Source organism: Podarcis muralis, chromosome 3 (assembly GCF_964188315.1).
Source record: "Podarcis muralis chromosome 3, rPodMur119.hap1.1, whole genome shotgun sequence".
NCBI lineage: Eukaryota > Metazoa > Chordata > Lepidosauria > Squamata > Lacertidae > Podarcis > Podarcis muralis.
In genome coordinates, this window is record NC_135657.1 from 64,755,919 (window position 1) to 64,769,735 (window position 13,817).

Genomic DNA, 13,817 nt, shown 5'->3' on the forward strand with positions numbered 1-13,817 from the left:
CTTTCGATGCCATCGGCCATGGTATCCTTCTAGAGCTGCCCGAGTTATGCCCATGTGGCACTTCTTTGGCGTGGTTCTGGTCCTTCTTGCATGGTCATTTCCAGAGGGTGATGCTTGGGGAGTGCTCTTCAGCCTTGTGGAGCCTTCAATATGGGTTTCCTCAGGGTTTCATATTATCTCTCATGCTGTTTAACATCTGCAGAAAACTGCTAAGTGGGGTCATCCAGAGTTTTGGAGTACGTCATCAGCAATATGCTGACAGCATATTGTACAGCTCTACTTCTATTGCAAATGTGGCAGTGGTTGTGCTGAACCCTTGTCTTGCCTCAGTGATGGACTGGATGAGAGCCAATAAAATGAAGCTCGACCTGATTTGACTAAGGAACTGTATAGTGACTGATTTTCTAGACCAGATGGATGAGAAGTTGCCTGCACTTGATGGGGTTATACTGAATGAGCAGGTATTGCAGCTTGGGCATACTTTCAGATCCTTTGCTGTCAATTGAGGCTGAGATGGTCTCAGTGGCATGGAGTGCCTTCCATTAGCTTTGGCTGGTGACCCAGATGTGCCCCTGTCTGTACAGGAATAGCCTAACCTCTGTCGTCTATGCTCTGGTAGACTCCAGGTTATATTACATGTATGAACCAGCCTGGACCCTGCAATCATCAACTGAGGCCCTTCTTCATGTGCCTCCTCCATGAGAGATCTAGAAGGTGACAACATGAGAATGGGCCTTTTATGTGGTTGCTCACCCCAAGGAGGCTCACCTGGCACCTTCATTAAATATCTTTAGGTGCCAGGCAAGAACATTCCTCTTATCACAGGCCTTTGGCTAATTAGCCAATTTATGGCCTTTTAAATTGAGATGGGGGTTATTGTTTGTTACTATGGTATGTATTTTTGTGCTGCAATCTGCCCTGTGATCTTTGGATGAAGGGTGGTATAGAAATCTATTAAATAAAATGAAATAAATATGGTTAAGGAAGGGTGCTGTGTTCACATGTAGTACCAAGCTATAGGTAAAACAAACCATGGCTCACAAGTCAACAACAAACCATAGCTTCAGCATGTAGTTTGTTGGAAGAAGGCAAGCAATAGTTAATGCTATAATGTTCACAATGTTATATGTGAACCAGGTCTAAGGCTTTTTAATTTTAAAAAATAATAATAAGCACAGGATGGGGAGAATCTTCATGGGGAACTCTAAGCTTAATAGTAGCACAGGGAGAGGTTTTCATGGGAATGGAGATGGAGAGGGAAGGTTTAAACTTTCTTTCTCCATGTGCTGTAGACCATATAAAAATCGGGAAGGGTGTCCACAAACAAGCTATTAGATTTCTAATAAGCCTGACATAGTTGTTAATGATACATTTAGTGTCACATCCAGTTTGACCCTTAGTACACAGAGTTTCTGACATCACAACCACCACCACCACCACCTTTAAAAATGGAAAGTCCCAATATAACTGTATCACACAATTATTTTGAATAGGTAGATTCAGGCCCAAAATTCACAAAAGTAAGAATAAAATATAGCTTTGTGCCATTGTAAATGGTGGGTGAGTAGCTTAACAGGGTTAATTTGCAGAAATGTGAATGGAGTACTTCCATTTTACTTGTGTACAATGAAAAACAATAATCAAAACATTAATCTTTTATATTCAAATGAAGCTTGTCTCGACCCCATGGTATGATTTGCATGTGGTCTTTCAACAAAGATAAATCAGAACCGTAGCAGGAGTGCAATGTTTTCCTTGAGTGTAAATGAAGCAATTAAAGTTTGCTTTGACACAACAAAAGAGTTCACTGACAGTGACATTATTCTGAAATTCAACATGTTTACCAGCAGTGAAGCTGAGTGCTCCATAAATCCCCTCCTTACATATCTATTTGCTTTAGTATCTGTATATTCGGGGGGGGGGGCTGCTTTCAAAAACCATGCATCAATTTCATTAATATTTAAGTTTGTTTACATCCTCTCTCTAAAGCAAGAAATACAGTACATACTTCAGTGTTCATAGGCAACCTTCTATACTGCAATTAAAAAAACGGAAAACATTGTTTCATCTCATTTTCAATGCCTATGAAGAAAATCTCCACGAGTCAGTAGCTACCCAGTGTCAATATAAACTCTTAATCGAGATGCTAGGAGCATACTTAACCCATGTCAGGAACAACCAAAACTTGGACTAGAAGTATCCTAGCCCATGCTTGAATGCTATTTGTGATGAGACACTTGAGGTCACAGAGGAGCAAAATTTTATTTCTGGGGTTCAGTGTGAACCCCCTAAAATAAACCTGCAAATCAACAGCCCATAGGTTCTTCTGACATCTCCTTGTTTTAAATAGGTCTGGGTTGTCTGCTCAATAGTCAGATTCTAGCCTTCCCTGTGTCATTTCCTAAACTTGCTGCAATTCTATGCTTGATTCTTTCTTTCCTTGGTTGCCTTCTGCCTGCATTCTGGGTAGGCATCTAAAGAGACCTGTGTGGCTGCATAGGGAACTTACAGATGAGCTGAGATTTAAGAACGGCATGTATAAGAAAGGGGAAATCACAAAGGTAGAGAAGCCAAGAGTAGTCAACAGGTGCAGGGCTCAGGTGGGCCACAGCTTAGAATCAGTTCAGGCTTGCAAGAGAGTTAAAAATAATAATAAAGGTTTCTTCAGCTATGTTCAAAGCAACAGAAAAACAACTAAGTAGTAGGTTCTCTGCATGGAGAAGAAAGAGAAATGTTTTTGGGTGACAACTCCTACTTTGCCTCTGCTTCACCCAAAAGGAAAACAGTACCCATCCTGGTGATAACTGAATAAATGATGCAAAGAGGGAGCTGCAGTCCCAAATAGGAATAGAGGTGGTAAAGGAACACCTAGCTACTTTAAAGAATTCAAATCTCCAGGACCTGATGAGCTGCACCCAAGGGTACTAGAGGAGCTTGAGGATGTAATCTCAGAGCCTCTGTCTATAATCTTTGAGAATTCGGAGAACAAGTAAAGTCCAGCAGACTGGAGGTGGCAAATGCAGTCCCCATCTTCCAAAAGGGAAAAGAAGAAGGCCCAGGTAATTAGCAACCAGCCTTGACATAAATACCAGGAAAGGTCCTAGAACATGGAGATATAGGTGGCAGCAGGGTTGGTGAGATGCAAACACACCAGCAGAACCAATCTGGTGCTCCCGCTGGTGTTTTTGCACTACAGTGACCTTGCCATCTCCTCCTCCCTCCCCCTCTACCTCTCATTAAGCAACAGTGATGCAACTGACCAGGGGTCAGGTGAGTGACGGCCTCTACCATGCCACCACCTACTGGTTTTTACTACTAATTTGTTTGGAAAGTGTATTCCCAGTTTCAATGAACATGAACCTAAAAGATAAAAACATTCCTTATCACCATGTAGTTATATGATCTTTTCACATCTATCCACTGTCCCTGCAAACCCTTGTATCCTTTCATCATCACCCTTTCCACCTTATAAGAAAAACTACAGTAGCAAACCAACAGCTGAAAGGCAGTCTTCTCTTAACAGATGTGATGGCTTCCAGAGTACCATTCCATCATCCCCCTGAATTGTGAGAGTTCCAAAGAATTCAGCAGAGCCATATTATCTTTCTTTCTCTCTCCCCCCCCCTCTTTTAATCTTAAAAGAGATTGGGTTGTCAATGGGTTTATACAGAGGTGTCACAACTCTGCGCAGTGAAGGGCGCATTATTCTTACTTTAAAGCACACATCTAACATCTATTAGCCAAAGCGAGAGTTTAACTTGCACACAGAAGAAAGAAAAGATTCCCCTATGAGTTATTTTGAGAAGCTAAGTGGGAATTAAGTGGCGCCTCTGCCTTATGGCAACTGTCTTCACAGAGCTGAATCTGACTTTAAATGAGTCTATAGAAACTGCTAAAATCACAGCTGGTATGTGAAATAAGGCTGAACAAAATGTGAGTGCCAGTCTGCGACAAAGCAATGCCACTAAGATGCTAATAAAAAGCTCCCATTGAAATAATTACTCCATGATTTTTACATACAAACGACGTGACAAAGTGTAACTCCACTAGCTGGAGCACATGGAGTTTTGTTTGTTCATACCAAGTGTCCCTGTTGAAGCTACCAGGGGAAATGACTACAGCTGTTATTGTCTGATGAAGGTAGTAAAAACAGTAACAGTATTGTGCAGTTATCTACAAAATAGGGCATTGAAAGTGGATTGGAGGAACAAGGATTCAAAACATTGAATGTACTGGTGCTTTATTTCAATTTGTCCACACTATATTTCATATTAAAGGAAAACACTCATGCATGTCCTGGATTTCAATGCTTCTAGCTTTAAACATACACTGTAAGTGTGAGATAATGAAGACCAAAATTGTTGAACTGCTGGTATGGCTGCTGTGCTATTGTTATGGGGTTTGCTATCAAATTTCTGTGAACACAACTATCATATTGTGGGTATGCCTTAACTTGCAAGACCTGCCCAGAGTTGTGGGCTTGATAAAGGCATGTTAATAGCTCAAAATATTCAGGTGATATTTTTATGGTTGTTATCTTATGGGATTATTTTGAAAAGGAGGAGGGACTAAGGGGTGCATGCCCCTCTTTTCAGTTATGATCACCTAATATCTGGGACATTTGAATGGTATGACTAAAAATCCTCATCATCCAATCCAGTAAAATTGTTTCCCATTAAGCCAGTTTTTGTTTTTTTAATGTTGATGGTTCTTACTATTTTGTTATGAATCATGTAGCATTTACAGTTTTAATTAGAGTCACACAAACTGTTAATCAGTTCTGGGCCAGAAGGCCAGAGTTGAATGGCCTTTCAATATGTACATTCACAGACACATATCATAGATACTCCGTTTAAAACCAGCCTCTCTGTGTCTGAGCAGTCAATGAAGCAACTACCTCTGAAGTCAGATCGAAACTGTAATGAGTCCTTGGATTGAGAGCGAAGTTAGTTAATGTCAAATCCATGATGAATTAAGGTTTTTCACTTATGACTCTACAAAAGAATACCACTTGCACATTATTTGTCAATAACTTAACACCTTGATATTTTCTTTTGTCACAAATTTCTGGGTTCCATTCTTAATAGGTTTGAATACAGTCTCTCTTTTCCACTGCTCATTTTTCTAGAGATGATGAAGTGGGACATTTTACAGTGAGAGCAGATGGCCTAAAATAGAAGATATTTCTGAATTCTGAAGAGCAGGGATGGGCAGATCAATTGCTACCTAAGCCATGTAATGTGAATATATTCATTCATAAGGCCCTTCCATCCTTCTTCCACATTAATCTCTGATTCCCCCCCCACAAAAAATACAAATTTTCATTTATTTAAGTTCTACTTTTATACTGCCTATCCAACAGCATGTCAAATTCAAAAACATCATGCAATGTTTGCCAACAAAATAATAAAATGATTGTTCCTGACAATATAAAACTTTTAAAACAGTATTTTGAAACAAATACAGTGAAACCTCAGTTTTTGAAGGTAATCCGTTCTGGAAGACCATTCGACTTCTGAAACGTTCAAAAACTGAAAACTCAGTAGCCGATAGCTAGGCCTCAGGATCTTGCACTCAGCGGAAGCTGTGTGGCATGTTTGACTTCCTAGGTGTGTTCGAAAACCGAAACATTTACTTCCGGGTTTAAGGCATTCGAAAACCAAAATGTTCATCAATGGAGACATTCAAAAACTGAAATGCTCATCAACGGAGACGTTCGAAAACCAAGGTACCACTGTAAAGTAGTAGCAAATAAACAACAACACAAAGTCCATGTGGGAAACTTTAATAAAGGCTATTAAAAGCTCCAGGGGGGAGAGGAAAGTCTTCACCTGGCAAATAAGAGAGAATATTGTAGGGGCCAGGCAAGCCTCTCTGGGGAAGCCAGACATACAATATTAAATATAGAAAAACAACAACAAGAAGAAAAACAGAATACCCACAACAGCAGCATTTAACCCGAATGATGTTTTTAAGGGGTAGTTATCTCAAGCCCATCATTTCTGCAAAGAGCAGTCTTGAATGAGCAAAGATGTCAGATGAGAGAAGCTACAGGTACCCAGGTGCTATCCTAGTGCCCATCATTTGCCCTTCACAATGTATGCACAACACACCTCAGCTGCTGTCCGGAGCTTGGGCAGCTCAACCCTGCTATTCTGTTACAAAGAGAACTGCAGAACGGAACGGAACTGAGCGGCAGTTATTATTTATTTATTTAAAAATGTAGATGCTGCCCTTTGATTCCACAATAGTCTACAATGAAGACAATTCAGTGAACCATAAAATAAACAAGGCAACTTTTTTTTTATGCCCACATCTGGAGTGAGATGAAATGAAGGGTACTGTTTGATAAACCTGACCTATCCATCTCTTTATTCTTAGTCTTTAGTGCTCCTTTATTTTAAAGCTAACTCCTTTATTTTAAAGCTATAATACGGTTGCTATGTCTTGGAGAACAAAACAGAGGGCAGCCCGAGCTGGGGAAAGAGGTGCACAGGTGTGCGGGGCTGCCACTGTGCCCACACACCTCTTTCTCTGGTTCAGGATGGCAATGACCACGGCATGCAGAGCAGCCTGAGCCCAAGCCGCTGCCAGCCCAAGCACAAGTGGGACTCCAGTTCCTACCTGTTCTCTGCTGCGACAGCCTTCCTTCGCTGCAGCACCTCCACTTCTGGGGCACAGCACCCTCCTGAACATCCACATGTCCCCCAAACCACCTAGCCCCCCAAAAAACAACCCAAACCTGGACATTTCCTTTAAAATATTAAAATCTGACTGGATGGGCATCTTGGCCCTCCAAAAGAGGACATGTCCGGGTTTTACCAGATGTATGGCAATGCTAAGTTATAAGTAAACGTTGGCCTGCTTGTTCTTCCACAGTCCTCATTTAATTCTCCTTTGTTCTGAGACTGGCATAGGTAGACAATCGCCCCCACCCCAAAGCAAAACTCCACAGCTAACTGTAGTAGATAGAGTGAGTGTTGTGCCTAAGTGTTATAGTGTACACTTACTACTTCTTCCTCAGGAGCTCTCTTCTTAGTATTTTTGATATTTTTCAATAGTACACTCTTGTATCCCTTCCGGGCATCCTTTTAATTTAGCTATTCAAATTAACTCCTGGCTGTCAAATGTCTCGAGACTCACAGCTACATCAGTTAACATTATCTAAATGTTCATTTAAGCCTGTTTTAGTCACATTTGTTCTGTTATCAACTCTTTTTTACATCTGTTATTAATTCCCTACAGGAAACTCTCAGCTCTTTGATTTCACACTGGCAATTCTCTTACACCCAGCATCCTGGCAGCTAGAGCCTATCATGCCTCTGCTTCATTTGAAAAAGGGAACTTCAAAAATATTTAATGACAATTTCTGGGCTATATTTAGTATCGGGGACATGCTCTGATGGGCTACCCTTAATGTAAAATAGATGGAGAATATTGCCCTAAGAAAGGGCTGTTTAAGAGTTGGAATTAGAAAATGTCTGCCAACTGCAATGGAAAATAGACTTTGGAGAAAGTTTCTTTATATCAGATGGCTTCCTTGTTTGTGATATCTATTGGCTGATAACATTGCTCATGTCTGCTGCTGGCCAGCTTATTTTTCTGATTTCTTTTGTCAGGCAGTGCTGCTGGTTAATAGCCCAGAGTGGATGATGAAGGTTTCCTCCATGAGAGTTAATGGTTACAAAATAGCTGGATCGCTCCTGAGTGCTTTGAATGGGAGAGGCTAACAGAATTTGAACATAGATAATTTGACAGTTGACACACTTTCCTCCTGAGCTATATGTGCGTGAAGAAGCAGGCGTTTGGGAACAGAGCCCATGAGACTGGGTGGGGGTGTGGAGAGGGTGAGAACTGAAGGCACCTGGGTATGGAGGAGCGAGTATCTCTCTCTGCTGATCTGATGTGGGACAGTGGCCTTGCTGCCTGGCAGGAATATGCATGCTGTCAATTCACCTCCACCTATGCTCTGCTTGCATATTAGTAAAGAAACAAAACATTACAAGAACACTGTTAAGTCTCCAGTGCTCTCTCCTCTAAAGGATACCCAAATTAGCACTGCCACTGGAAGTTGGGGAAGTCTGGAGCATGTAACTATATTGTTGTAGACTTTTCAGGATCCACTGCTAAAAAAACGCTGTGCCTGTTAATTGTGTAGATTTGATGGCACATTGCCTCTATTTTCAGAATGCAGATATCAGGGAACTATATGACTTCCAAATGGCATGAAAATTATTGCCTTGCTAGCTTATAGGAAAATCCCAGGGCCTCTTTTCAAGCAGTGAAATACTGCCTGGCACAGAAGTCAGAAGATCCTCTTTGAAACAGCAGGGGATTGTACAGATGTATAAATTGTAGTTTGGATGTTCCTTTAAAACTAGATATAAAAGACTCCACTACAGCCCACCTTTTGGATAAAAGACTCTGCCTGTCAGAAATGCACAAGGGAGGTATTTAAAACAAAGAGGAATATATGTGTCCTAGTACTGGAAAGGAATTGTGCATTCAACAGGGGAAAATGACTGAACTAGTACAAGTAAGTATAACAGCAAAGAGCAAAGGGGAAAGATGTGTTATCTTGCTTCCTTTCAGGTAAAAAGAGAAATCTTTATGACTTATTTGTTGTGTCAGAAAATAATCTGTGCTGGGTTGTGACATGATGATGGACCAGGGGAGGGGGGAGAAAACATACATAGATGGTGTCACACCTTTTATGTGTATGTTATGTTTTGTATAATGAAATCTTGTGAAAAGAAAAAGCTGTGCACTATTCGTTTCAACTATGGCTGGTGAGAAAAGCCATTTTGGTGGTTCAATGTAGAAGGGCTTTATTAACCGTGAGAAGAAGGGGGTAACACTGCCCAGAACTTGTGAATATAAATGCCAAGATACCCAAACAAGATGTGATCACAGCTGTATTAATGGTCACAGTGGGGTTGGAGACTGAGTACATTGAGTATATACCTGAAAGACTTCATACACTCAAAGCAACAGTGGCCCCATGCATACATAATGGGAAACCATTGTTTACAAGGCACCTTACTAACCCTAGCTCTTGTGTCTGCTACTCCTTACGTCTTCTCTTCTGGCGTTGCTATGAAGATACCAGACACTTCCATTTTGTTTCAGTTTATCTGAACCCTTTATTTTGAAGTTGGCTAGTTTTCACTAACTTTGGCCAGGTTTGGATATTGCAACTGTGGGTTTGGAGTGAAGATAACTTCAATGGATGTAATAAGGACTTGGCAAGTAGCCAAAACTAAGGTTCCAACTCGTTCTCATTCCACTATGAAAGCCAGCACGCCTAGGGAAAGGACTTTCTATCACAGGCTTTGTTATTAAAGAGACAGGCCACATTCACTATAGCAACAACCTGTGGTTAGTCTAACATAACATAAAGCTCCCAAATTCCTTGGAATTATGTGGCAGCTGATCTCTGTATCATACCACCTTCAGTGTTCTGAAATCTTCGGCCTCCAGTCTGAGAGAGTTTAAGTGCTATGTCTCTCTGATCAGCTTTTTCCCCACCTTCCCTATTCATGATTTGATTTGATTTTTTTTTTTAATTTAGAAAAGCAAATAGTAATTTCTTTCTGGCTTTGTAGTTTTACAAACTCAATCATCAAAATCTTCCATTAACATATTTATCACATCTATATTCCAGGAGAATGATGAAGGCTTTTCTAGAATTAAATTGATAAAATGTATATTGTTGCTAGTGACTTTTACTGCAACTTTCCTTTTCCTTCTGTAGAACCTGCTTTGGAGACTATTCTTCTCAAACTTTGTATACGTATAGAGTTTGTTTAGTAAAAAAATAAAAACCTGGACTGTGCTGCCCAGAGCTAAATTTCCTTTATAGGAAGAATAAAATGGAAAGTAAATGCAAACCCGCTTGGAAGAGTAAATTGCCAGTAAAAAAATCAGGATGCAGAATTTCACTGACACTATTAAAGCTTTCTTAGGGTGTCCTCGGAGGCAGGCTTGTTCCGCTCCACCCATTTTCTGTTTCTTCTTCACTCTCTCCTATCCTCATGCCCTGCCATCCTTCCCTTGTTGTTATGCCTTCCAGCTTTCTCTTCCTGTCTCTTTGTACCAAGGCTGTCCAACACATGACCCAAGAGCCACATGCAGCCCTCAAGACCTTTTTGGCAGCCCTTGGCAACATTTGACGCCACCCCCTCTGCAGCCCTCACACTGCCTTCCCAAAGCCTAAGTGAGACCCTGGACTTTGGGAAGGAGGCCTGAGGGCTCCAATGGGGTCCTAAAGCCCTACCATCTCCCTCCAAAAGCCTAGTGAACACTTTCACAGCTTTGGGAAGAAGGTGGAAGAGCTCTAGGGCCCTCCTTTCCAAAGCCCAGTGCCTTGCTTACATGGCTTTGGGAAGGCAATGTCAGTGTTTCTAAAAAAAAAAAAAGAAAGAAAAGGGAAAGGGTTCTGACCTCCCTTTGTCTCCTCAGCCTGGTCCTCAGGCCCTTGTTGGCATAAAAGAGTCCACAAGAATATCCTTGCAGAGTGCTTTCTGCTTTTATTCTTAAAAGTCTTTGTGCAAAAGCGACTGACCAACTGTACACACCAACACTACCAGCTTTCACCAACCAACCAACCAACCAACCCAACAAACTAACATTTCTCACTCTATATATACAAACCAGTGCTGACCCAGCTTTTTAAGCATTAAAGAAACAGCAGCCATTTTAGCCGTGACAGGCAACATGAAGGCTGGCGGGGGGGGGGGGAGAGGCATCAAATGTTGGCCTCGCTCCCCTGCCCCACGCACAACAAGAAAATTTAATTCAATCTGTGGCCCCAGGTTCCATGTCAAAGTACTTTTGCAGCCCTCTTGGTATGAAAAGTTGGACAGCCCTGCTTTATATTATACCACTCCAATTGTTTTTCTGTGATCTGAGGACCCATTTCTTATTCCATTGATCCACAAGGACATTGCACTCAGGCTCTGTCAGTGTAGCTCAGCTTCACTCAACGTGCCCTAAGAAACATCTAGATGAGGTGTGGTTGGGCTTTTGCCAAGTGTGCCATGGGTTACCTCCAGATTATGAAAACATACCTGACCTGGGGGGGGGGGGATTTTGCCACAAAGCATAGCCTAATGCAGCTAGCACCTGTGGCACCATCTTCATTTTCTTTTCTATTTGTTGCTTAAGGTAGTCTTTAAAAAAAAAAAACAAAGACAGAGAGGCAAACATGTGAGAGAAGGAGAAAGACAGAGAGATTGAAACTAAAAAAGGAGAGAAAGTGGGTTACAGGTTAAAGCTGAAAGTGGATGCTGGGTTTGAAAAGGTTGATCTGACACCACCCAGGGAGTGCTTGTGACTTTGGACATTAAGATGTAAGCTTTATTTTTGAGTCTGGGGACATATCTGCATGGATGTTACGTAGGCATTCTGCGATCATTTGCTAGCCATGCTTTGTATGGACTGAGCCTATTTCCCTCCCTGTGAGTATCACAGGCAAGGAATATTGATGAAATTACTAATGGTTTTATGAGAACTGGCCCTTTCTTTTTGTGCCTCTATAACTGTTGGGGAGTGAACACAATGCTAGAGTAATCTTACAATCTGTTGCTTTCAATGCTGCCTGTGTGCTATTAATGGGTTATATAAAGTGAAATCAACTGAGGTCTACAATATTCTTGGATTATGCAGAGAGGGATGTGTGTGTGTTTATAGTTCTCATTCTAAAAAGTAACAATAATTTCCACTTAATGATTTTAATGGACCAGCTGGAATTAATATGTTGCTTAGCAAGGCATGGAAAGGATTTGGCAGGAGGAAATTCAGAGACTAAGAAATGGAGAGAAAAAATGCTAACACTGTATGTATTATTATATAGGCATTAGGAGAAGTGTCTGACCTGATTAGTTCCAGTTTCTCATCTCATAGGCCTCTGCTTACAGAGGCTGCCTGAAGGATTTACATATTTGCAGTATCACAACATAGTATTGCTTTGAATTTGGGGTTAGAGTCTTGACTCGGTTGGCCACAATGCAATACAGAACTAAGCATGCTTAACTTTGTTTTGGATTGTATCCATTGCAAATCAGTGTAACAGCAGAAGAAAGTGATGCTGATCATACGCACTCAATTTTATACTTCAGTAGGGATGTGTATTTGGATTTGGCCAAGATTAAAAATAAGGATATGTCACATTCATATCTGAAATTTAAATCATGCATTTGGCTTAGGTAGCATCTCTCTCTCTCCCTCTTTCACTCACACTCACACACACACACGCACACACTATTTCAGCTAAATTTAATCATGATTGAAACTAAGGGCGGATCTACACTCATGGTTTATAATGTTAAAGAAGGATTAAGGAAGGATTTTCATAACTTAACGGTCACATTAAGAATGCGGACACATTAAAATGTGACACCAGAGGGTGCTATGGAGGACCCTGAAATAGGGAAACTGTGTTGTTACTGACAAAACAAGGTAGGAACGTTTTTTATTTACCAGTATGCCCTGTGACGTTTTAGACTGCCATATCTAATATTGTTCTAACAATGTTTAAAAGGTCTGTGTAGATCCAGCCTAAGTCTTACTGAGATAAAGAAGGATGAGGTGAAAATTCTTTTTGGTTGAAAATTTAATGCAAACCTACCTAATTTGCACATCCCCAAACAATAAGTGAATCACATTGCTGTCACATGGAGGGTGGATGCTCCACATGCTCCAGAGGCTAGACCCCAAATGAATAGATTTAAGTTACAAGAAAAAAGATTCTGACAAAACACCAGGAATACTTTTCTGATAGTAAGAGTGTTTGACAGTGCAACAGACTCCCTTAGGAGGTGGTGGACTCTTCTTCCTTGAAAGTTTTTAAGCAGAGGTTGGATGGCTATTTGTCATGTATGCTTTAGTTGAGATTCCTGCATTGGAGGGGGTTGGATTAGATGACCCTTGGGGTCCCTCCCAACGTCTATGATTCTGTGATTCTATATTCAGACCAGTTTCTTTGAGAGACTATTGGCCTTAGTTAAAGAATGAGATGCTTCCAGGGGCTGGGCAGGGGCTGGGCAGATTTTGGCTGGATGTAACATCATGTAAAAGGAGAACAAAATGAGATTTGATTGGGCTGGACCTGGATAGAGATCATTGGCTTTCTCTATGAGCTGAATCCCAAAGCAACACCCCCCTCCCCAAACAACAGTGGAGGTGCACAGTGGGAAGTGTGAGGCAGTGGCACTGGCAGCTGCCTGCCAGCCACCCACCAGCCCTGTTCACCAGGGCTCCAAGAGTTAAGGGAGGGTTAACCGTTTGTCTGTTTCAGCAGTGATATTGGGCTTTTTGTAAGGTCGCAAATATTAGCTGCACTTTAACTTTTCACAGTCGGAATTTAGAAGAAGTGCGGCTTATATTCGAGCCAATACAGTACTCAGATTTAAAGCGATAGGAAATCCAGTCACAGGTATCTGAGTGTCTGCTATAAATTGATTCAGAAGGTGCATAAAAGGCCTGCAGGTCCATTAGGCCTGCTATATGTTGTTGCCCAGCAGCCCCAGCCAACATGACCAAATGTCAGGGATGGTGGGAATTGTAGTTCAGTATCTGCTAAGTCATGTGTTAACCACCTTTGGCATGCATTCTCGTAATCCAGGGGTAGCAAATCTTTTTTGGCCCAGTGGGCCAGATTTTTATCTCATCCTATCCCTGTGCACCAACTTTGAAAGGTGGTGTTGTCATTATTCTTATTCTTATTATTAATTAAATTTCTATACTGCCCTTCATTCGAGGATCACAGGATGGTTTACAATATACAAACACAAAAATATATCATATAATAGCAAACA

At 41.2% G+C, this 13,817-nt stretch overlaps 1 protein-coding gene and 1 long non-coding RNA gene across 4 annotated transcripts in view; one reads left to right on the forward strand and one right to left on the reverse strand.

Annotated features, from left to right (window-relative positions):
- The window catches only part of THEMIS (thymocyte selection associated), a 61,279-nt gene that overhangs the window by 29,752 nt on the left and 17,710 nt on the right, over positions 1-13,817 (forward strand). The gene's annotated exons all lie outside the window — the stretch shown is intronic.
- Positions 1-13,817, reverse strand: part of LOC144327265 (uncharacterized) — a 39,615-nt gene that overhangs the window by 19,096 nt on the left and 6,702 nt on the right. The gene's annotated exons all lie outside the window — the stretch shown is intronic.